Source organism: Narcine bancroftii, chromosome 1 (genome assembly GCF_036971445.1).
Source record: "Narcine bancroftii isolate sNarBan1 chromosome 1, sNarBan1.hap1, whole genome shotgun sequence".
Lineage (NCBI taxonomy): Eukaryota > Metazoa > Chordata > Chondrichthyes > Torpediniformes > Narcinidae > Narcine > Narcine bancroftii.
The window spans coordinates 400542370-400563435 of NC_091469.1; the positions used below are offsets into that span (position 1 = coordinate 400542370).

Sequence of the window (21066 nt, forward strand, 5' to 3'; positions counted from 1 at the left end):
TAATGTTTTCTCGACACAACTGAAAAACATCAAGAATAACTTCCACGGCAGAGGCGAATTTAAGATTCCAATGTCGTTGGGAAGAAATAAGTGGCAATGGAAGAACAGTGTGTGGCAATTTCTTTTGAGCAAATCATTTTTCTGTTGCTTTTGAAATTATCTGCATCTCTGACACTGCAACTATTGCCCCTGGCCCCAATCAACTCAGCTGCAGTCACAGCAAATGGAGTCAAATTTTATTTGCACTTTCCAAATAAATATTTTCAAAATAAAACCTGACAATGAAGCATTTTTCAGTCATTGCAAACAATTGTGTTTAAATAGTTGCTTTCTCAGATGTGAAAGAATAAAAACACAACGAACAGACTGCAAAATTCTAAGTACTGAAAATGAACTACCTCAATTTTAGAGTTTGCCCATTCTGGGTATACATCATTGGAATTAAGCATGTTCAGCACCAGTGAAGATCAGCCAGAAACAGGAGATCCTTTTCCAGTGCAAAGACTAAGCAATGTATTTGAATTCTGTAACTGTTCCTTCACACACGGAGTAATTTCTCAAATTTCACAGAGCCAGCAGCATGGAATGAGTGGGGTGCAAAGTCTTGCAGGAAGTTTATACACCCAAAATATTTACTCAGATTCTGCCTTTCAGATATTTTGAGTGTTATCATTATTTTTTTCCCCTCAGTAACATCTCTTGTAGAAGATTGTTTATTTTGAATGGCAAACCGTTTTTCAAGCCGTCATTTTGTCACCCTAAATGTTCGTTTTAAGATCCATGTTAATAACCCCAAGTACATTCATCATTCATTAAGAGACTGAATCACCTTGTATTCTGTCAATCTGCAGTGAGTGATAAAGGACATCTCTTGAGCATAGGAGGCCTTAAAAAGTCACAGTCAATTTTCCACTGATTTGCCATTGTTCAATTTCTCTTCTTGCCCTGTATCAGAAAATTTTGGGAATTTTTAAGAGAAAAATCAAAAATCGGTAATTGCATTACAGCACATGGAGAGAATGACAAGCCTTCAGAACCAAAGAAAGCTGCATTAAATTAGGAAAGATAAGAGTACTGAAGTGATTGCTTTTAAAATTCCCCAATAAAGCAATGTCGGATCAGATTTACAGCATCTGGTCAGTCATATATGTTGGAGCACTTGGACTGTCCATTCAAGAATGAAGCTGACCTTCATAATTTCATCTCTGCTCCTCAACAATGGCATCAAACTGTGTGCCAACATTGTGAGAGTCATTACCAGGAGTCTGCCAGGGACATACAGTTACATCCATCCATCACTTGGCCTGCTGCTTCACATTATTGCCAGATATACTAAAGATCAATGGAAGGAAAAAAAAATACAAATAGGGAAATGATTTGAAATAACAATTCAGTAAAATTTTCTAAGGCTCTTGAGAAGCTGAGAAGCACAGTCTGCACAAATGCGAGCATCAGGGCAGCATCACTTAGAAAGGGGCACAATACTAATGAAGCTTGAAATGAGGCACGAGACTGGAAGAATGAACTTTTTTTTTCTACTGAATAAAAACAGCTCCCAGAAAAAAAAGGCTAAAATTCAGAAAAGAATGAGATACATTTGCAACCGGAAATGAAAGCAAGTCATTGGAAAGGTAGAAAGGGGGAATAATCAAAGTCCAAAACTGGGAAATTGGAAGAGCAAAATGCCAGAAATGCACAGTCAGCAAATTCGAGAAAAAATACTGACTTTTTTTTAAAAATTGCTACGTCAAACAGCATCAGTGGGAGAAAAAAGAACGGTCAAAGTTTTGAGCTGGAACCCTTCAATACCAACTCAAGCTATTGAGTTCCTATCTGGTGCCTGTATACTCAAATAAACCAATGGTTCTCAACCTTTTTCTTTCCACTCACATACCACTTTAAGTAATCCCTATGCCATTGGTGCTCTGTGATTAGTAAGGGATTGAGTGGGAAGGGAAGATTGAGAATCACTGCTCCAGACCCAATTGTTACTGAAATATTTTGCTTGAGAAATATTGTCATTGGCCCATTTCCTATCGAATTGTGAAACCGTGCACATAACGAGTCAATTAGATAGGATTAAAAGAGTGGTTTTCAAACTTTTTCTTTCCACCCTCATACCACCTTAAACAGTCCCACAGAGCACCGATGGCATAGGGATTACTTAAAGTGGTATGTGAATGGAAAGACAAAGGCTGAGAACCTCTGAAATAAACCAATGGAGAAACAAAAATGCTGCAGATACTAGAATCTTGAGAAAAACAAAGCAAAGAATCACAGGAGGCACTCAGCAGGCCAGACAGCATCCATCAATAGAAATGGTCAGCAAAATTTTGGTTCTTCACACTAGAAATGATGACTGACCACTTCTACCCAGGGATGCCATTTGACTTGTTGAATTCCTGCAGCAATTCTTTGTCTGCTAAGAAATTAATGGAGTTGGTCAGGTAACCTGAAAAATGCTATTTGGCAACTATTTGTATGAAGTTTATCAACATATTACTGATATTCTAAAAAGGAGCAAATAACTTGAAAATGGTATGATGGGATCCATGTACATAACCAAAGTAAGCGACATACAACACAGGAGAAGCGTGAATGCATACATATCATTGATTTAAACTTGCAACATCAATGTCTGACATTAAATTTTTAGACATACAGCATGGTAACAGGCCATTTAAGCGCACAAGTCCATGCAGCACAATTTACACTCAAATAACTTACACCTCATTATGTTTCGAACGGTGGGAGGAAACAGGATCTCCTGCGGAAAACCCATGCAGACAAAGGGAGAACGTACAAACTCCTACAGACAGCATAGGATTTGAAGCCTGTTCAAGATTGCTAGGTCTTTAAAAGGTATTGAGCTAACCGCTACACCAACCATGCCAACCCAAACCATTAAGGCAGCATGATGCAATTAAAGCAGCAATAACCTGGGTTAGAATCCAGTGCTGTCCGTAAGGAGTTTGTATGTTTTCTCTATGACCTGCATGGGTTTTCTCCAGGTGTTCTGGTTTGCTTCTACCCTCCAAAAACATTCAGGGTTGTAATTTAATTGAGTATAATTGGACAGCACAAGTTTCAATGTGCTCAAATCAGCTTCTACAGCATTGTAAATAAAAATAATCTGTGATTTCAGCAAGTTCGAATAAACATGATGTATGATTTGTTTTTAGGAGATTTCTTTATTGAGTACTTCAGTTGGTTAGAGTTTATTTCCTTTACATCAGTCATTAATTTTGCCTTTTATCTCTACTCACTTCTTTCTTTAGTGTGAAATTGGTCGGTAATAATTGCAGAAAGGAATCAATAGTAAATCAACCATATGTGAATTAAGACAGAAAACTGATAATACTCAACACGGCAGGCAGCATCTGTCTAGAGAAAAAAGAATGGAACTGTGGCGACTAGGTGCTGGTCAGTGGGACTAGGAGGGTGGGGATTTGTTTCAGCATGGACTAGTAGGGCCAAACTGGCCTTTTCTGTGCTGTATATGGTTATATGGTTATAACAGTGAACCAGCCTCACTTGTCAGTCACGTCAAGGATGACGTCACGGAACCATCTCTTCCACAAGCACCGGAACATTAGGGGCGGGACCGAGGAAGGGCTTAAAGGCTGTAGCATGGAATTCCAAATAAAGCAGTTGTGATACTCCAGCTCATAGCCTGTTTTCACAGTCTCTTCACTGCGCTTGCTCAAAACATGCTACATTGGTGACCCCTGACGAGTCTCCACACCCTGAAGACTCGGCACCTTTAGGTGCTGTTGCATTGAAGCTGCCAACTTTCTGAATGAACAGGCCCTGCATGTGGTTTGGCCAAGCAGAGGCCCAGTTCTAGATCAAACAGATAACCTACAATTTGATGAAACATGTCTATATCGTCAGCTCGCTCGACCAGGAAGCCACCTCATGAGTTGATGACCTTATTCAAGCCCCGCCAGAAGATGGTAAATATATGGCTCTGAAGAATCTCCTCATTAGCATGTACAATCTCTCACAAAGCAAGAAAGCAGCCAGCTTCCTGCACCTGGATGGCTTAGGCAATAGGACCCCCTCTGCCTTCACGGATGAGATGCTCATACTGGCAGAAGGTCACAAACCCTGCCTTATATTCGAGCAGGCATTTCTCGAGCAGATGCCCAAAGACATCAGACTCTTATTGACTGACGCGGACTTCAGCAACCCGCACACGATTGTGGTGCAAGCGGATGTTCTCTTCCATTCCGAGTTCTTACGCATGCTGTTTGGTTTAAAATGCAGCTTAGACATTCAAGTGCCTCATGGACATGGTCGGCAGAGATTTGCCTTTTCATTTACCTTGATGGCATCCTAGTGGCCATCACCAAGGACAATGCTCAAATCAAGTCCACCACATGAGCAGGACCCACTCCCCTAGAAAACAGAAGGGTCCGATCCCAGGTGTAGTTTCTACCACCAACTTTGGAGGCCATCTGCATGCAGATGCCATCAGCTGTGTTTGTTCCCGGGAAATGATGGAGCCAGCCACCGTTAATGGCTCCAGGTCGAATGAATAGCCTTTTCCACATTTGAGACAGCATCTCAGTCTGCAGGTTCCTCATGAACATGGGGGTGAAGAGAAGTGTCATTTCCCCTACAATGCTCGAGACGTGCACGTGACCCAACAGCCCTTCCCTGCATGCTGCCAATAACACTGCCATCAAAACCTTCAGAAAAAGGCGAATTCCTGTGCGTTTCAGTGACACCACATTCCAATGGGCCTTCATGCTTGCGTCAGTGAACAAACCTTTGCTAGGAGCAGATTTCCTCTGGGTGCACTCCCTACTTGTCAACCGCCAGGACAGAGACGATTAGACCATGTTGAGACTTTCCATACAGTGCCCCTCGGCAAGTCCAACGAGCTCTCTACCCAACTTGCTTCTGTGGAAACCCAACATGGCCAGCATAGCCGCCTCCTTGCAGATTTTCTCTCCATCCTGCGCCCCCAGTTCACAGCAGCCATCCATAAGTAAGACATCCAACATTGCATTCACATTTCCCCCACCTGGCCCTGGACAAACTCAGCCTTGCCAAGGAAGAGTTCAGATGCATGTTGCTCAACATTGTCTGTCATTCCAACAGCCCATGGGCCTCACCCCTCTATTTGGTGCCCATCCAATGGCAGCTGGAAACACTGTGGCAATTACAGACATCTCAACGATGCTGGACCGCTATCAAATTTCCCCATTTCCAGGATTTCGCAGTGAACCTCCATGGTGCAAACCTTTTCTCATAAGTCAACCTAATCCGAGGATACCACCAGATCCCTGTGCACCCGGATGACAACCAGAAGATGGCTATCATCATCCCATTCAGCCTGTTTGGGTTCTTATGCATGCCATTTGGTTAAAAAATTCAGCGTAGAAAATCAAGTGCCTCATGGACGTGGTTGGTAGAGATTTGTCTTTTCATCTACCTCAATGACATCCTGGTAGCCAGCAACTTGCCTGCAGAGCATACGTCACACCTCCACCAACTTTTTACTCGCATCACCTCCACCAACTTTTTACTCCATTCAGCCTCATCATTAACTAGGAGAAGCCCAGTTCCGCCTCATGGAAATAGACTTTCTGGGCCACAAAATTACCACTCCCAGCGTGATCCTTTTATCAAAGTGGATGTCATACGATGCTTCACCAGCCCTAAAACACTGAAGGGCCTGCAGGAGTTCATGGGCATGGTGAATTTCTACAACAGGTTCATCCCTGTGACAGCCAAAATCATGTGTCCTCTCTTCATGTCAATGTCGGGTTCATCCAAAGAGCTCAAATGGACCATTGAGTCTGACAACGCTTTCTAACAGACCAAAGAGGCCCTGGCTCACACAATGATGCTAGTACACCCATGAATGGATGTACCAACGGCCCTCATAGTCGACACATCCAACACAGCAGTGGGTGCTGTTCTGGAACAGTTTTATTATAACCCCTCACCTTTTTCAGTCGCAATTGTGGCCATCCAAACTAAAGTACAGAACATTTGATGGGAAATTGCTCGTCCTCTACCTGGCTGTCCACCACTTACTTTTGCCTTTTTAAAGTCCTCCACTCCATGGTCTGCCTGACAACAAAGACACATCCTACATCTCTGAATTTACCACTGCTATCCAACATCTTTCAGGAAAGCACAATGTGGTTGTAGACTCACTTTCCAGGCTGGCAGTCAATGCTATGTCGCAAGACATCGACTATCATGATCTGGCTCAGGCACAACAGAACGAGCCCAAGACACTCAGCTTCAGGACTGCAATCACGGGACTGCAGCTCCAGACCCTCCCAATTGACACCAATGGCACCACCCTCCTCAGTGATGTTTCATCACAGGCCAGCACCAACCCCTCGTTCCTGCCCAATGGAGGAGAGCAGTCTTCGACGTGATCCACAGTTTGTCACACTCCTCCATCCACACAACAGTGCAACTGGTGCCCACAAAATTTGCCTGCGTTAACAGGTCATGGAGTGGGTGAAAGCCTGAACGGACTATCAGATGTCCAGCGTCCAGCAGCACATCAAACACCAACTCCCAGCAGTTTGATGCCCTGACCTACAGATTCCAACACATTGGACCCTTGCCAGTCTCCCAGAGGTCATGCTACCTACTCACAGCGGTGGACAGGTTAACTTACTGGCCAGAGGCCATTCCCTTTCCAGAAACTTCCACAGAGACATGCCCCAGAGCTTTCCTCGCCATTTGGGTCTTCCAGCACTTGTTAGAACCAACTGGGGGGTGCAATTCACCTCTGCCCTGTGGACAGATCTCTTCAGACACCTGGGCATTCAGCTACATCACACCACAGCTTACCGCCCTTAAGCCAATGGGTTAGTCAAATGCGTACACCGCCATCTCAAATCGGTGCTGATGGCACACCTCATTAAGCCCAACTGGGTGGACAAACTGCCTTGGGTTCTCCTGGGGATTCACACAGCACCCAAGGATGACTTTGGGTCCTCCTCTGCCAAACTAGTCTATGGAGAGACCCATCGCAGTACCAGGGCAAATACTCACCCCAGCATCCATGTTGCTGTCATCCTCAAAAGGTTGTGTTATAAACTGGACTCCATTGTCTCACCCCCAAAATAGTCATTTGCCCTGCAACAACCTCCCCCCCCCCCCAAGACTTGTCCTCCTGTGAGTATGTATTTGTGCACAGGGGTGTGCACAGGACTCCCCTTCAGCGACATTATGAGGGTTCATACAGGGTGCTATACAGGAACACTTTGACATTCACCCTTGACATTGGGGGCAAGGGAGAGTTATTCACACTGGACTGGTTAAAACCAGCTCATCTAGATTTGTCCCAGCCAGTACAGGTTCCCCACCAGTGTGCAGAGGTCAGCCACCAAAACAACACACCGCACCTTTGACACATCCAAGGCATCACAGGACCATCTCTACAGGTCCCGACTGGAAAGTCAAGTACACACTTGTGTCTTTGGGTCGCAAGTGCCAGGGCATTAGGGGCAGGACCAAGGATGGGCTTAAAGGTTGCAGCACAGAATTCAAAATAAGCCAGTTGCAATAGTCAAGCTCATGGCCTGTTGTCGCAGTTTCAATGCTGCACCCACTCATAGCACGCTACAGAACTAATGTTTCAGGTCAAGGACCTTCCAGCAGAACTGTGAAAATGAGTAAACCATCATGCTTTAGGTTGGGGAGGGGAAAAGGGATGAAGAGAAGGGAATATCTGTGAAAGGAAGATGAATGAGATTTTTCCTGTATTATTCTCATTCATCTCACTCCATTTTATCTGAGTTCTTCCAGATAGGAGTATATAAAAATAATTCATTACCTTTCTTAGACAGTTCCAATCTTATGCATCAGACTTGGACATTACTAAACCAAAACTACTACTACTTCACTTCATCTTTACTATCTCATTTCAATCATAACATCTATTTTCCAATCTTCCAGTTCTGCTTAAAAAAAACAATTTGGTTTCTCTGTCCACAGATGTTGCATGACCATTTTCGTTTTGAGCAGTTGCGCACATCTCACAGTTCACCATCCAGATTTGTTTTAGTGCATCAAGTATTAAATAGGCCTAGAAATGCAGAAAGCCACCTAAAATAGAAGATGTTGGCAAGTCCATCATGGGAACCCAACTCCTGTCCATTGACATACGAGGCACTGCCTCAAGGCATCCAGTAACATAAAAGATCCTCATCGCCCTGGCCATGCTCTCTTCTCACTACTATCTTCACACAAAAGATACAGATGTCAGATGTCCAGAAACTTTAGGTTCCAAAACAGATTCTGTCCAACAGCTATCAGGCTCTTGATCCCCACCTGGAAGATAAAATGACCACAAGACCACAAAAGAGTAGGAACTATTGAAAACACATTTTTGGATCATTAGTCAAATAATTATAAATATTACTTATTTTATCTTGTGTTTATATCATCTTGGTTGTATCACTGCGATATCTTATTTATTCTTGATTTCAGTTCATATGTGTATGTTAAGCACCCATGAAGGTGCAGTGACTGATGCAGGATGACAACTGCCAGGAGACTAAATTAGGACTTGGCAATGGACGAGTACTCAGGGAATTAAATCCTTCACAGAATATTTCCTTGTACTTTACAATAAGCGATGCAAGTGTAGTGGTGACAAAATAGTTCACATGCAGTCATGAACCCTTTGAGAAGCCAGAAATCCCACAAAGCTATCTCTACTTTATGCAGGTTATCAAGTAACAAAGCATTGCAGACCTCTCCAGACGAGGAAGAAGCCCATTATATAAAAGTTCAGATGCTGGAATCAGAGCAAAAAAGATTCTGCAAAAAGAACTCAACGGATTGAGTAGCATCATTGGGAGGAAAATAGTCAACACTTCAGGTCAGAATCATTCATTAAGACTTGATGCAGGGTACGGATCCAAAATATTGATTTTTTTTTTCTTCCCCCTTACTGAGGCCTGTGAAATTTATTGAGTTCCTCCAGCACTTTTTTTTGGATTGAATAGATCTGCATTGAGGTATGAGTTACATGCTGAGAAAATAAACATGGTTGCCTAGCAACTTCATATCTATATAATTTTTCAGCAGACTCACGCATTCCCTATTCACTGTCCACTCCTGCAGTAATCCAAGTGGAATATCAGACTAGACAGATTTCTTTGTGGAAAACAAGACTAAATGTGAAGACCATGTCCTTCAGCTCTTGGAACACCCTGTTCTCCATACCACAACAGTGAGATTCTCATGACCAAAGAGTAGCTGATCAGCAGCAGAACTCAAAAATAGATGACTGATTTAAGTTGCGCCGCTGGAAGGGATTGGAGGTGTCTGCAGATTTTCAAGTTTTACCCCTAGAAAGAATTGGAGATGGGAAGAGCATAGGAATGGTGAAGGAGATGGAATCCTTCATGCCAATGAATGAAAGTTCTGTTGGGCAACACTAAGAGCATCGAGCTCCAAATTAGCACTCCAAGTTTAAATTAACACAGATGAAGAATTGAAGTGTCACTTGGCATTACAAAGATCTTACATTGTTGGATTCCCTGTACATCTCTGTTTTGCTGCTGGCTCATCGAATTCATCAAGTTATTTTAATCTTGGAACCATTGATAATTGCCTTTCATTTCGCTCACACTTCCTCTTTTACCCACCCTTTTAGGGTGTTGTTAATATTTTTCTCCATTTCAGACTTCCCATTTTATTAAATGTTTTCTCCTTAAAACATTTGATATATTTTCAGAATAAGTCTATGCTAGTTCCCTCCCCATCCCTGCCCTACACACCGAGATGAGTGTTCTTTTGGGGGGAGTTATCAGACTGTCTCACAACCTTGGTCATGACCTCTGTGTACAGTCATGCTGATTATCAGTATTCAAGATTCCTTTATTGTCATGTAATAGTATAGAACATGTAATGTTACACAAAACTGCTTTCTGCCTGCCGTAAGGCAGACAAAGTCATCATCGGTGTCCCTTCAGACTCACTGAGTGTCCATGGATTCACCTCTACCGCTTCTGCAGCCGCACAGACTCCTCTTTAATCCATCAGTAATTCGAGCTCCAGATCCAAACCTCCAACGTGATCAGGAAGCCTTCAGTGCCAGTGGCCCTTTGGGAGCCCTTCTTGCCCTCAGCACCCTTTCAACTATCCTGAACAAATGTATGCTTTGGACATGCAAGGAAATCCTATCTATTATGGGATAGATGAGATTGCTTAGACTTGAAAGGCCTTTCACCTTGCCTGAATGAATCTGCACTTTTTAAAAAAAATTACATTCCATTTGCATCAAAAGATATACAGTATTTATCCATAACATGAAAAAGATAACATTATGACACAAAAATAATAAAATTTTTCTCCCCTTCCCTTCCCAAAAAAGTAGGAAAAAAATGAAAAACCGGTCTAATAAACCTATATCTTATAATCAATTAATTGCAATTTACATAACAGTCTTAAATCAAAACTAATTAGGGCGAGCTGGATGGGGGCGTGGTGGGCGCTGCAAGTAAAGTCATAGCAATAAAATCCATGTAGGGTTTCCAAATCTTATAATGTTTTTTCTGGTTGATTTCTTAAATTATACATTATTCTCTCTAATGATATACAATTTAATACTTCCATTCGCCATCTATTCAACCCCATAATATCACCATATTTCCATGTAACAGCTTTACATTTCTTTGCTATCGCTACACTTAAAAACTTCTTCTGATAAATATCTAACATCAATTGGGGAATATCACCCAATAAAAATACTCTGGGATCCTTCAAAATGTGTATCTTCAAATCTTCTCCCAATACTGGTATCCTTTCAGAACTTAACTACATTTTCACATTTCCAAATTGCATCCAAAAGGGATCCTACTTCTTGATTACATCTGAAACATTGATCAGAACAATTTGAATGAAGAGCATGCAATTTATATGGAGTGAAAAATAATTGATATAAAAAATTAAATTGTACCATTTGATATCTAACATTAATTGTATTAGTTACACTTCCATAACATAATTTTAACATACTTCATCTTGAATCTTTTTTCCCCATCTAGATCTTAATTTAAATAAATCATTTTTCTGATTAGTCTCTTGTAATTTAATATACCATATCAGTAATAAATATTTCAATAAACGTGTCTATTATTAAATATCCAAATGGATTTTGTTCTGGCAATTTAATATTCCTCCCTTTTTTAAAAAAATATTTAAGTTGATAATAAGAAAAAAATAGTATTATGTGGTATATTTTACTTATCTTTCAATTGATCAAAAAATCAAGAAAACAGATCCCAAAAAACACATTTTTTATTCCACAATTATACCAAACATCAAAATAACGGTTATCAACTGTAAAAGGAATTAAAGGATTTTGATTTAATATAATTTAACTGATAATTTTCCATTCCTCCTTCTACATGTTCTCCATTCCATATTTTAAGTATATGCTTCAAAACTGGTGGATCAGATTTTCCTTTTAATAACCCCTCATGCCTTATCTAAAATATGTTCAGAAATACTTCCTCCTATTTTATTCATTTCAATTTGCACCATGCAATCTTTTCATCAGTCTGATAACAAGACAGCCAAAATCTAAATTTAGCTGCTTTACAATAATTTTTGAAATTAGACAATCAAAATCCCCCTTGATCAAATTTCCATGTTAATTTTTCCAATGCCATCTGAGGCGTTTTGTCCCTCCAAATAAATCTTCTTATACTTTGATTTAAATCCTGAAAAAACATTATTGGAACAAAAATTGGTAAAGATTGAAAAATGTATTGTATTCTAGGAAAGATATTAGTCTTCACAAAATTAATCCTTCCTATTAAAGAAAAAGGCAAATGTTTCCATTTTAATAAATCTTCTTTAATTTTCCTCAATAAATGTATGTAATTTAATTTAAATTCTTATCAACATTAATTCCTAAATATTTAATTAAAATTTTGTCCTTTTCTTAACTTAAAAATAATCTGTCTCAACCATTGGCATCACTTAACTTTTATCAATATTTACTTTGTAACCTGATCCTAAGCCATACTCCACCAATCATCATTTACTTTTTAAAATATGAATTCCAGGGTTTGTAAAATACAGTATTACATTATCTGGAGTAAAACTGATTTTGTGTTCTTTATTATGCATCTTAAAATCTTCAATCTCATTATCACTTCTAATCACCTCAGCTAAAGGTTCTATAGCTCATGCAAATTTAAAAAAAGGAGATAATGGACATCCTTGTCTAGATGATATTTCCAACACAAAAAAAAATGATTTGCCTATTTGTAATCACATTAGCCTTTGGAGAATTATATAATGTTCATCCAATTTATAAAACTTGTCAGAATTCTAAATACCTTCAGTACTTTAAATAAATAGTCTCATTCTAATCTATCAAATGTCTTTTCTGCATCTAAAGCTAAGGCCACTGATGGTATTTTTTTTTCTTTTCTGAGCCATATTTATTATACTTAAAGATCTAACAATATTATCAGCAGATCTATTTTTAATAAAACGTATTTGGTCCATATTAATCCATTTAGGTAAACATTTAGCTAATCTATTAATTTGGACAAAATTTTATAAGCAGTATTCAATAACAAAATTAGTCTATAAGAAGATGGAAGCAAAGGGTCCTTCCCTTTTTTTTGGAATAACTTATTAACAGTTTTAAATGACTCAGGTAAGTCCAAAAGATCTTCCATTTGATCTAACAATTCCATAAATACTGGAATTAATAGTTCTTTAAATTCTTTGTAAAACTCCGGAGAGAAACCATTCTCCCCTGGAGCCTTATTATTTGGTAAAGACATCAATATATCATTTAATTCTGTAACTGTAAATGGATTTGTTAATTTTGTCTTCTCTTCTATGCTTAACCGTGGTAAAGTAATTTTGGAAAAATATTCATCTGTTTTATCCCCATCTTTTAAAGATTCAGATTTATTTAATTTCTTATAAAATTTCATAAACACATCTTTAATTCCTTGTGTTTTATAAGATGACCCATATCTTCTTTTATAGCTACTATTGTTCTCAATATTTGTTCAGTTTTCAATTGCCATGCTAAAACTTTATGTGTTCTATCTCCCAATTTGTAATATTTTTGTCGGGTTCGTCTTGTATCCCTCTCTACTCTATATGATTGTATTAAGCTTCAATTTCTTTAAATCCAACATTTTCCTTTGTTCATCATTCCCTCGAGTTTGCAATTCTTTTTCCATCTTTATTATTTCCTTTTCCAAAGAATGAACTTCAAACATATATTCTTTTTCATCTTTAGCTGTGTAACTTATTATTTCTCCCCTTAAATAAGCCTTCAAAGAATCCCATACCGCAAACTTATTAGTTACAGAGTGTTCATTCAGGTCCATTAAAAAAAAAATTATCTGTTGGCTTATACAAATCACAAAAATCTTTCTTTTTCAATAATGCTGCATTAAAACCTCAATCTATAACCTATATTTTGCTCCTCCTCTAGTAAAACTGAAATAAATAAAGGTGAATGGTCAGATAATATCCTCGCTTGATATTCAATTCTATGGACTCCTGACTGAAGTTGAGAGGCAATGAAAAACATATCTATACGGGAATATGGCCTATACCTATACGAATAAAATCCCTAATATCAGGATGCATCTTCCTCCAACTATCCACAAGTTTCATTTCATCCATAAAATTTTTCACATCCTTTGTCACCTTATTTTTAACCATGATTCCTCCTAATCTATCCAACTTGGAATCAAAAGTAAAATTAAAGTCTCCTCCCATAATCATTTTCCCTTTTGCATTAGCTAACTGCATAAAAATATCACGTCTAAATTTTCCATCATCTACATTTGGTGCATATACATTCATCAAAATTCAGGGGTCTACAACCATCTGCTGATCTTGGCATATAACTTTGCTTCAGTGAAAAATCTATTCCTCCCTCCCAGACGAATACTTTCAGAACAGCTGGATATCTCAAAACAAAGGCATAGCCTTTTTTTCCACAATACATCTTTTACTGGATTAAACTCTTCTTTTTCAACAAATCAAAACTTGTATCTGTATGTGAAAAAATCTTATTTCCATTACAAATGAAAGATAATTGTCTCACTTTAGCTTGTTTCGCAGCCAGCTCCAATATCTTCTCTCTTACTTCATATCGAAGGAATCTGACAAGTATTGGGTGGGACCTTTGGTCAGACTGAGGTTTGGGTCTCAATGCCCTATGGGTTCATTCTATCTCAAAAATCACCTTGAAATGCAGCCTGACCCAAAAATTCCGGTATCCATCATTGCAGAAATTTCTTCAAGTCCTGACCCCCATCCCCTTCTTTAAGTCCAACAATCTTGATATTATTCTGTCTACTGAAATTTTCCAAAACATCTATCTTTTACATTGACTGATCATGCTTTACAGCTGCTTCTGCTTGTTCTTTCTTTACTTGATCTTTCAGATTTTGAATCTCGAATTCATTCCCTTTAATTTTTCCATCCACTATTTCAAATCTAGTGTCCATCTGTTGTATTAATCTCTCCATTTTATCACCATTCTTCCTTTTCTTCATAAATTAACACTCCATGGATTGTCAAAAAAATATAACATTTGTTTTAATTCACCAGAAGACAAAGAAGCTTCTGCACCTTTTTCAGCTTTTTTTCTTGATTGTAGCTTGTTCCTTTTCTTTCCTTTGCTTTTCTAGGTTTTCTTCTTGATCACTGGAGCTGTGGGTGTCTGGAATCTTTTCTAAAAAATTCCTCCATCTTTTTTGTTTTCTGCGCATATGCGAGGAGTTACGCATGTGCAGAGTCATTTCGTCACCCGATGTCGGTGGCCATTGATAGGGGAGACCTTGTGCAACAGTGACCTCTCTCCTTTGGATATTACCTTGCGGACAGCTCCATGATCCTTTCTTAAGGTAGGCCTTGCTTCCTTTTCTTGTTCGGTTTCTTATACAATAGTAAGTCCTTTGTCCTTCTTTGGTAGCATTGTTAATGTCTTCTTTATGTCTTTAGACAACTCTTTCATATATTTTCTGTAAATTTTATAACCTTTTTATCACTTTTTCTCATTTTTTTTGAGGAGAGCAGGGATTATCAGTCTAACCCCACATCATCACGTAGCATGGCTCCCTGCACTTGTTAACCAGCTCTGTGCAGGGAAATCTGTCACACATCATCTGAAAATCTAAATGTACATTGAGGTTTAAGCAAATACAATTGAATTATTTCATGAGAAAATTGAATCAGTCAAGTCCAACACGATTTGCCTTTAATGTATGCTTGTTGGTCATTTTTAATTCAAACACTTTTTAAATGCCTGGTTACTGATTTTAAAACATCCATCCAACAGATAGTAAACTGACTGGCCTACCTTTGAGAAGCACGTCATTGCATAAGAGTATCACCTTTGCCATTTGAATCCTTCGACAATTCTGACAAGTACCTCATTGCCATTACATGACAGATTTTCCTTTACTTTCTGTCCTATAGTCAAGTACATTAGTGTGTATGTCATCCTGATAGATAAAAAATATGTCAATAGTTATCTTTATGTCTTGGAAGACATATTCTTCATTGGTATTCTCATTTTGCCTGATTGTTTTGCATCTCAGATTATCACCTTGCAATTCCACAACAGTCCTTCAGAGCATGTTATCAGATTTTCTTGGGATCTGCTCTTCAGATAGCCACCACATTCATTAAACTTCTGACGTTCCTTCTCTTGAGAACTTTGCATTTTCTAATTTCCCCACAACTGGTGGCCCAAACTATTCATTCTGCACATAGCCTCTATGCAGACTTCAACTATATTGGTGGAGGTGCATCTTGCAATGACCACATTTTTTTTTTACCCTCAGAGGGTCACCTGTCCTTAAGTTGTGGCCAACTATAGTTCATTCTGCAGGACCACCATGTTAGAAGTAAAACTGATCATCATGGAGTGGGCACTTCTGAATTCCAGACACTTTGACGTCCCTCAAGCCAATTTGATGAGTAGAACTCTCATGTGAGGTGAGTGTACCCACCCAATTCCTTGAAACACCCAATCCCTTATCTCCAGTTTATTAATCCAGTTGATGCTCATGAATCCAGAGTCACAGCTCTGTCCTAAAATCACAATCTAACTCCACTGGCAACCCTATAGTCTATCTACACTATTCCCTGGAGAGTCCATCTTGTCTTCCTTTTGTTTACTTTGCTTCAACAAGAAACATGGAAATATTTCCAATATATCTTCTTTTATTTTCCTCATACAGGCAGTGTCAGCATGACCCTATTACAACACCAGCAACAGGGGTTCAAATCCTTCACTATCTGTAATGAGTTTGCACATTCTCCTGCTATCTCTGTGGGTTTTTTTTCCCCAGGTGCCCTGGTTTCCTCCCACCATCCAAATCATACTGGTTTGGGGGTTAATTTGGGTGCAACTGGGTGGCTTGGGTTTAAATGGTCTGAATTGGCTCTTAAATAAAAATTTAAAACAATTTAAAATTCAATGACATTGGAATAATTAATTTGTCTCATTAATTTTACACCAACTCTCAGAACAATCCTATTTCCCTGCATCTAATACTCTTTATATGCCCATTAACACCCAACTGATTCTCTTACCATTCATCCTCACTGACATTAGGCTTTTTCAGGTGCATTCTCCACTAAGAATGTGCCTGAAGAAGCAGAAGTGGCCTTTTAAATTGCAGTTCAGGTGGCAGCGTTGAAAGCACACCGCTGGCCACCTGAAAGGACAGCTGCACCAGGATGTGTATCTGAGCGCATTCCAGCTCCTGTCCCATCAATTCAGGATGGCTGGCTGTCAACTGGGGCAGGCTATCAGCGCAGGGATATCCCCACACTGATCCTGCTGCCCCACTCATGAATTCAGTCCCCACACTGTGGGGCAGCCGGCGCAGGCAGTCGGCATGAGGACGTCCCCACAATTATCCCGCTGCCCTGCTCTCTCCCCACTCATGGGGCTGGAGCAGCTGGCGGGGGAGTACGGGGGCTGGAGCGGCTGGTGGAGGAGAAGGAGGTGATCATCGAGTACTGGCATTGTTTCGGCCAGTCCCCTTCTCCCCACTCCTGAAATCAGTCCCGACAATGTGGGGACAGCCCGCGCCGACTGCCCAACAGTGTGGGGACTGGGAGAGGAGCTGTCAGGTGCTGGTCAGCTGCATTCAGATGGCTGGGGAGGCCACTGTGCTGCAGAGACTATCCCTCTCGGAGGAGGGTTACCAAACTCGCCTTGCAGGTGCCTCCTGCACATTCATGTGGCCTTCCCACAGCCACATTTTGCCAAAATATGCGGCTTTACAAGCAAGTCAATTGGCCACCTGAAAGTGTCTATTTATACTAGTCCCCCGTCTTAACTACACATCTCTGGGTTTAGAAGTCGTGGCAGTAACCCATACACAGAACTTGAAAAATATTAACATGCAAATAAACATCAACCAGAATAACTGAAAACACACAGGTATAGATTCTGTCAATTGTACTTTGATTTTATTTTTCATATTCCACTTGATTTCATTCTCCTCTCTGGGAAAACCACACCCCACTGATGCATTCCTTGTAGTCTGAACTGATACTTTTGTTATTGAGCCATACCTTGTTAGCACATTCAGTGCAGACTAAATACTTTGCACATTAACACTTAATGTTCCAGTTCACTGCATTACTGATCTCTCAACCCTTGGTGAGCATTATCTTCATTCATGATTTTGCTCTGTTCCTCCACCTTAAACTGTGGCTAGTTAAAAATATTATCGTGGCTTTATTGATCTTTAAAAAACATTGTCAGTTATGAACTCGTTTAAAAATACAGACATATTAGAAACATTTGTGTGTTAGCTGATTTAAATATTTTTTTGACATACAGCACTAGAACAGGTCAATTCGGCCCTACAAGTCCATGCCGCCCAATTAACACCCTATTAATGCACCCCAATATGTTTTTGAAAGGTGGGAGAAAACCTGAGCCCCAAAGAAAACCCACACAGACATGAGGAGAACATATCAACTCCTTACACACAGTATGCGATTCGATCCCAGGTCTGGTCCCATTCGCTGGCACTGAAAGGGCATTGCACAAACCGCATTTGGAACATTCTGTGGCAGAATGGGTGATGACTGGCTGCATGGTAATGGGGACACTAATACCCCTTAGCATAAAGACCTCCAAAAGGTAGTGGACACAGCCTGAGGAATCACAGGCAAAACCCTTCGCACTGAAGAGAACATCTGCAGGGAACATTGCTGTCGGAGAGCAGCAGCAATCATCAAAAATCCACATCACAGCACACGCTCTGTCCTTGCTGCTGCCTTCAGAGGTCTAGGTGCCACAAGGCTTGCACCATCAGGTTCAGGAACAGCTGCTGCCCCTCCACCATCAGACTCCTCAACAACAAACTCAATCAGGGACTCATTTTGGACTCTTACCTGTGCACTTGATTGATTTTTTTTCCACTCTTTGAATTGCACAGTTTGTTTACATGTATACTCTGTAGACAGTTTTTTTATTGCACCCCCAATGAATAGAAATTCTCCCTCGCCCACATAATTAAAGAATCTCAGGGTTGTATGTGATGCCATGTTTGTACCAATGACAATAAATCTGAAATCTGAATCCGAAATGGCACAGCTTATGGCTCACAACTTGGTTGAACTGAAATCACTCCCGACTGCAGATGATACCAGTATGGAGTTTGCACTTTCACCCTTTGTTTACATTGTATTCCCAGGTGCTTCAGTTTCCTCCCACATTCAAGACTTGGAGGTTGTGAGGTTCATTATAAATGCATTTGTGCAAAGGCACAAGTCGGGGTAGGGGTGAGTTTATGGGAATAGGGGAGAGTGAGCTAAAGAGATTATCAATGGGGAATAAAATGGTTCTGTGAGCAGGCATAGTCAAATTTGCTTCCATTTATGTCACAAAGTAATAAATGTGGAACCAATTTATGATTCAGCTACCCTCTCACAGGATCACAGTTCTGTGACCCAGAAACCAGTTGCCATCTCAGCCTTTTCTCTATACAATTTCTAAACAGTATGATGAACTGTTGTACAACATTAAATCTGCCTTTCAAATTAACTTATTTTGTCCCATTGGTGTGCATCTATTCTGCTGAAGAAAATGTTGCTTAGAAATTAACTCCTATCTATCAAAATACATTTGCATGAGGTGCTTTCTCAAGGCAGCATCCATCATAAAAGACCTCCATCACTCTGCCTATGCACTCTAGACAATCTTTCCTTCAGCCAGAAGGTACAGAAGACCACCACATCTTGGTTCAAGAACAGCTTCTTTCAAACAGCTATCTTGAACCTCACCATAACACTACTTCAAGGCCTCCAAATTGGTCTGTAGTCATCTATACTACTGACAAAACACTTTTTTTGCACTACCGGACAACTAACTGTGAATATTATTTTCTTTTATCATTTTGTTTCCCACCCCCCACAACCACCACTTTGCAGCATCTTCACTATACTTAGTGAAAGTGTCATTCATGACAGAATCAGAATTTATTGTCATTAACATTATAACCATCTTAAGATATTACTATAATTAAAAAAATAAAAAATAATAGTTCACAAAAAGTAAGGCAGTAACTTTGTTTCATTGATTATTCAGGATTCTGATGGCAGTGGGGAAGAAGCTGTCCTTGTACTGCTGAGTGTTCATCTTTGGGCACCTGTATATTTTCCTCAATGGTAGCAGAGCGAAGAGAGTGTGGCCTGGGTGGTGGGGGTCTTTGAGTATAGAGCATGCTTTTTAAAAAAAAAAGACATTGCCTCATGTAGATGTCCTCGATGGTGCCTGTGATGTCACAGGCCAAGTTAACAACCCTCTGGACTTTATTCTTGTCTTGAAAGTTGGCGCCTCCATACTGGGCAGTGAAGCAACCAGCTAGAATGCTCTCCACCGTACACCTGTAGAAGTTTGAGAATTTTAGATGACATACTGAATCTTGAGCACCTCACAAAGTATAGCTGCTGGTGAGCCTTCTTTGTGATTGCATCAAAATGGAGGCTCCAGGACAGATCCTCAGAGATATTTACTCCCAGGAATTTGAAGTTCTTGACCCTCTCCTCTACTAACCCCTCAATTAAGACTGGGTTGCATACCCCTGACTTACTTTTGAAATTGCGAAGCAACAGCAAGAAACATTACAGCACAGAAGCAAGCCCTATTGGCACTTCTAGAATGTATTAAACCTTTTTTCTGCCTTGTCCCACTGACTTGGAACCAGTCCATATCCCTCCAACCTTCTCCCATTCATATACCTGTCCAAATTCTGCTTAAATGCTAAAATTGAGCCTGCATTCACCTCTTCAGCTGGCAGCTCATTCCAGACTCCCACCACTCTCTGTATGAGGAAGTTCCTCCTCATATTCCCCATAAACCTTTCCCCATTCACTCTTAACTCACGTCCTTTGGTTTGTATCTCATCTGCCCTCAGTGGAAAAAAAACCTATCTACATTTACTCTGTCTATCCCCCTCATAATTTTAAATACCTCTATCAAATCTCCCCTCATTCTTCTACACTCCAAGGAATAAAGTTTAACCTGTTTAACCTTTCTCTTAAACTCAGTTCCTGAACTTTGGGCAACATCCTACTAAATTTTCTTTGCACTCTTTCTATCTTATTGACATCTTTCCAGCAGTAAGATGACTAAAACTGCACATAATAGTCCAAATTTGGCCTCATCAATGTCTTTTATAACTTTACCATAACATCCCAACTCCTATACTCAATACTTTGATTTATGAAGGCCAATATGCTAAAAGATCTCTTTACAACCCTATCCACCTGTGACATCACTTTCAGGGAATTATGTATCTGCATTCTCAGGTCCCTCAGTGTCCTACCATTCACCATGTACATCCCTTCTTGGTTTGTCCTTCCAAAATGCAATACCTCACACTTGTCTGCATTAAATTCCATCTGCCATTTTTCAGTCTATTTTCCCAGCTGGTCCAGATCCCCCTGAAAGCTTTGAAAATCTTCTTTGCTGTCCACAACACCTCCAATCTTAACATTGTCTGCAATGTTGCTGACCCAATTTACCACAATCATCCAAATCATTGA

At 40.0% G+C, this 21066-nt stretch overlaps 1 long non-coding RNA gene across 1 annotated transcript in view; it reads left to right on the forward strand.

Annotated features, from left to right (window-relative positions):
* LOC138751467 (uncharacterized) overlaps positions 1–9036 on the forward strand; it is a 151694-nt gene extending 142658 nt beyond the window's left edge. The window contains exon 4 of the long non-coding RNA XR_011349963.1: positions 8713–9036. This is a non-coding gene — a long non-coding RNA (uncharacterized lncRNA). The remainder of the gene's footprint in view (positions 1–8712) is intronic.
* Positions 9037–21066: the final 12030 nt, after the last annotated feature.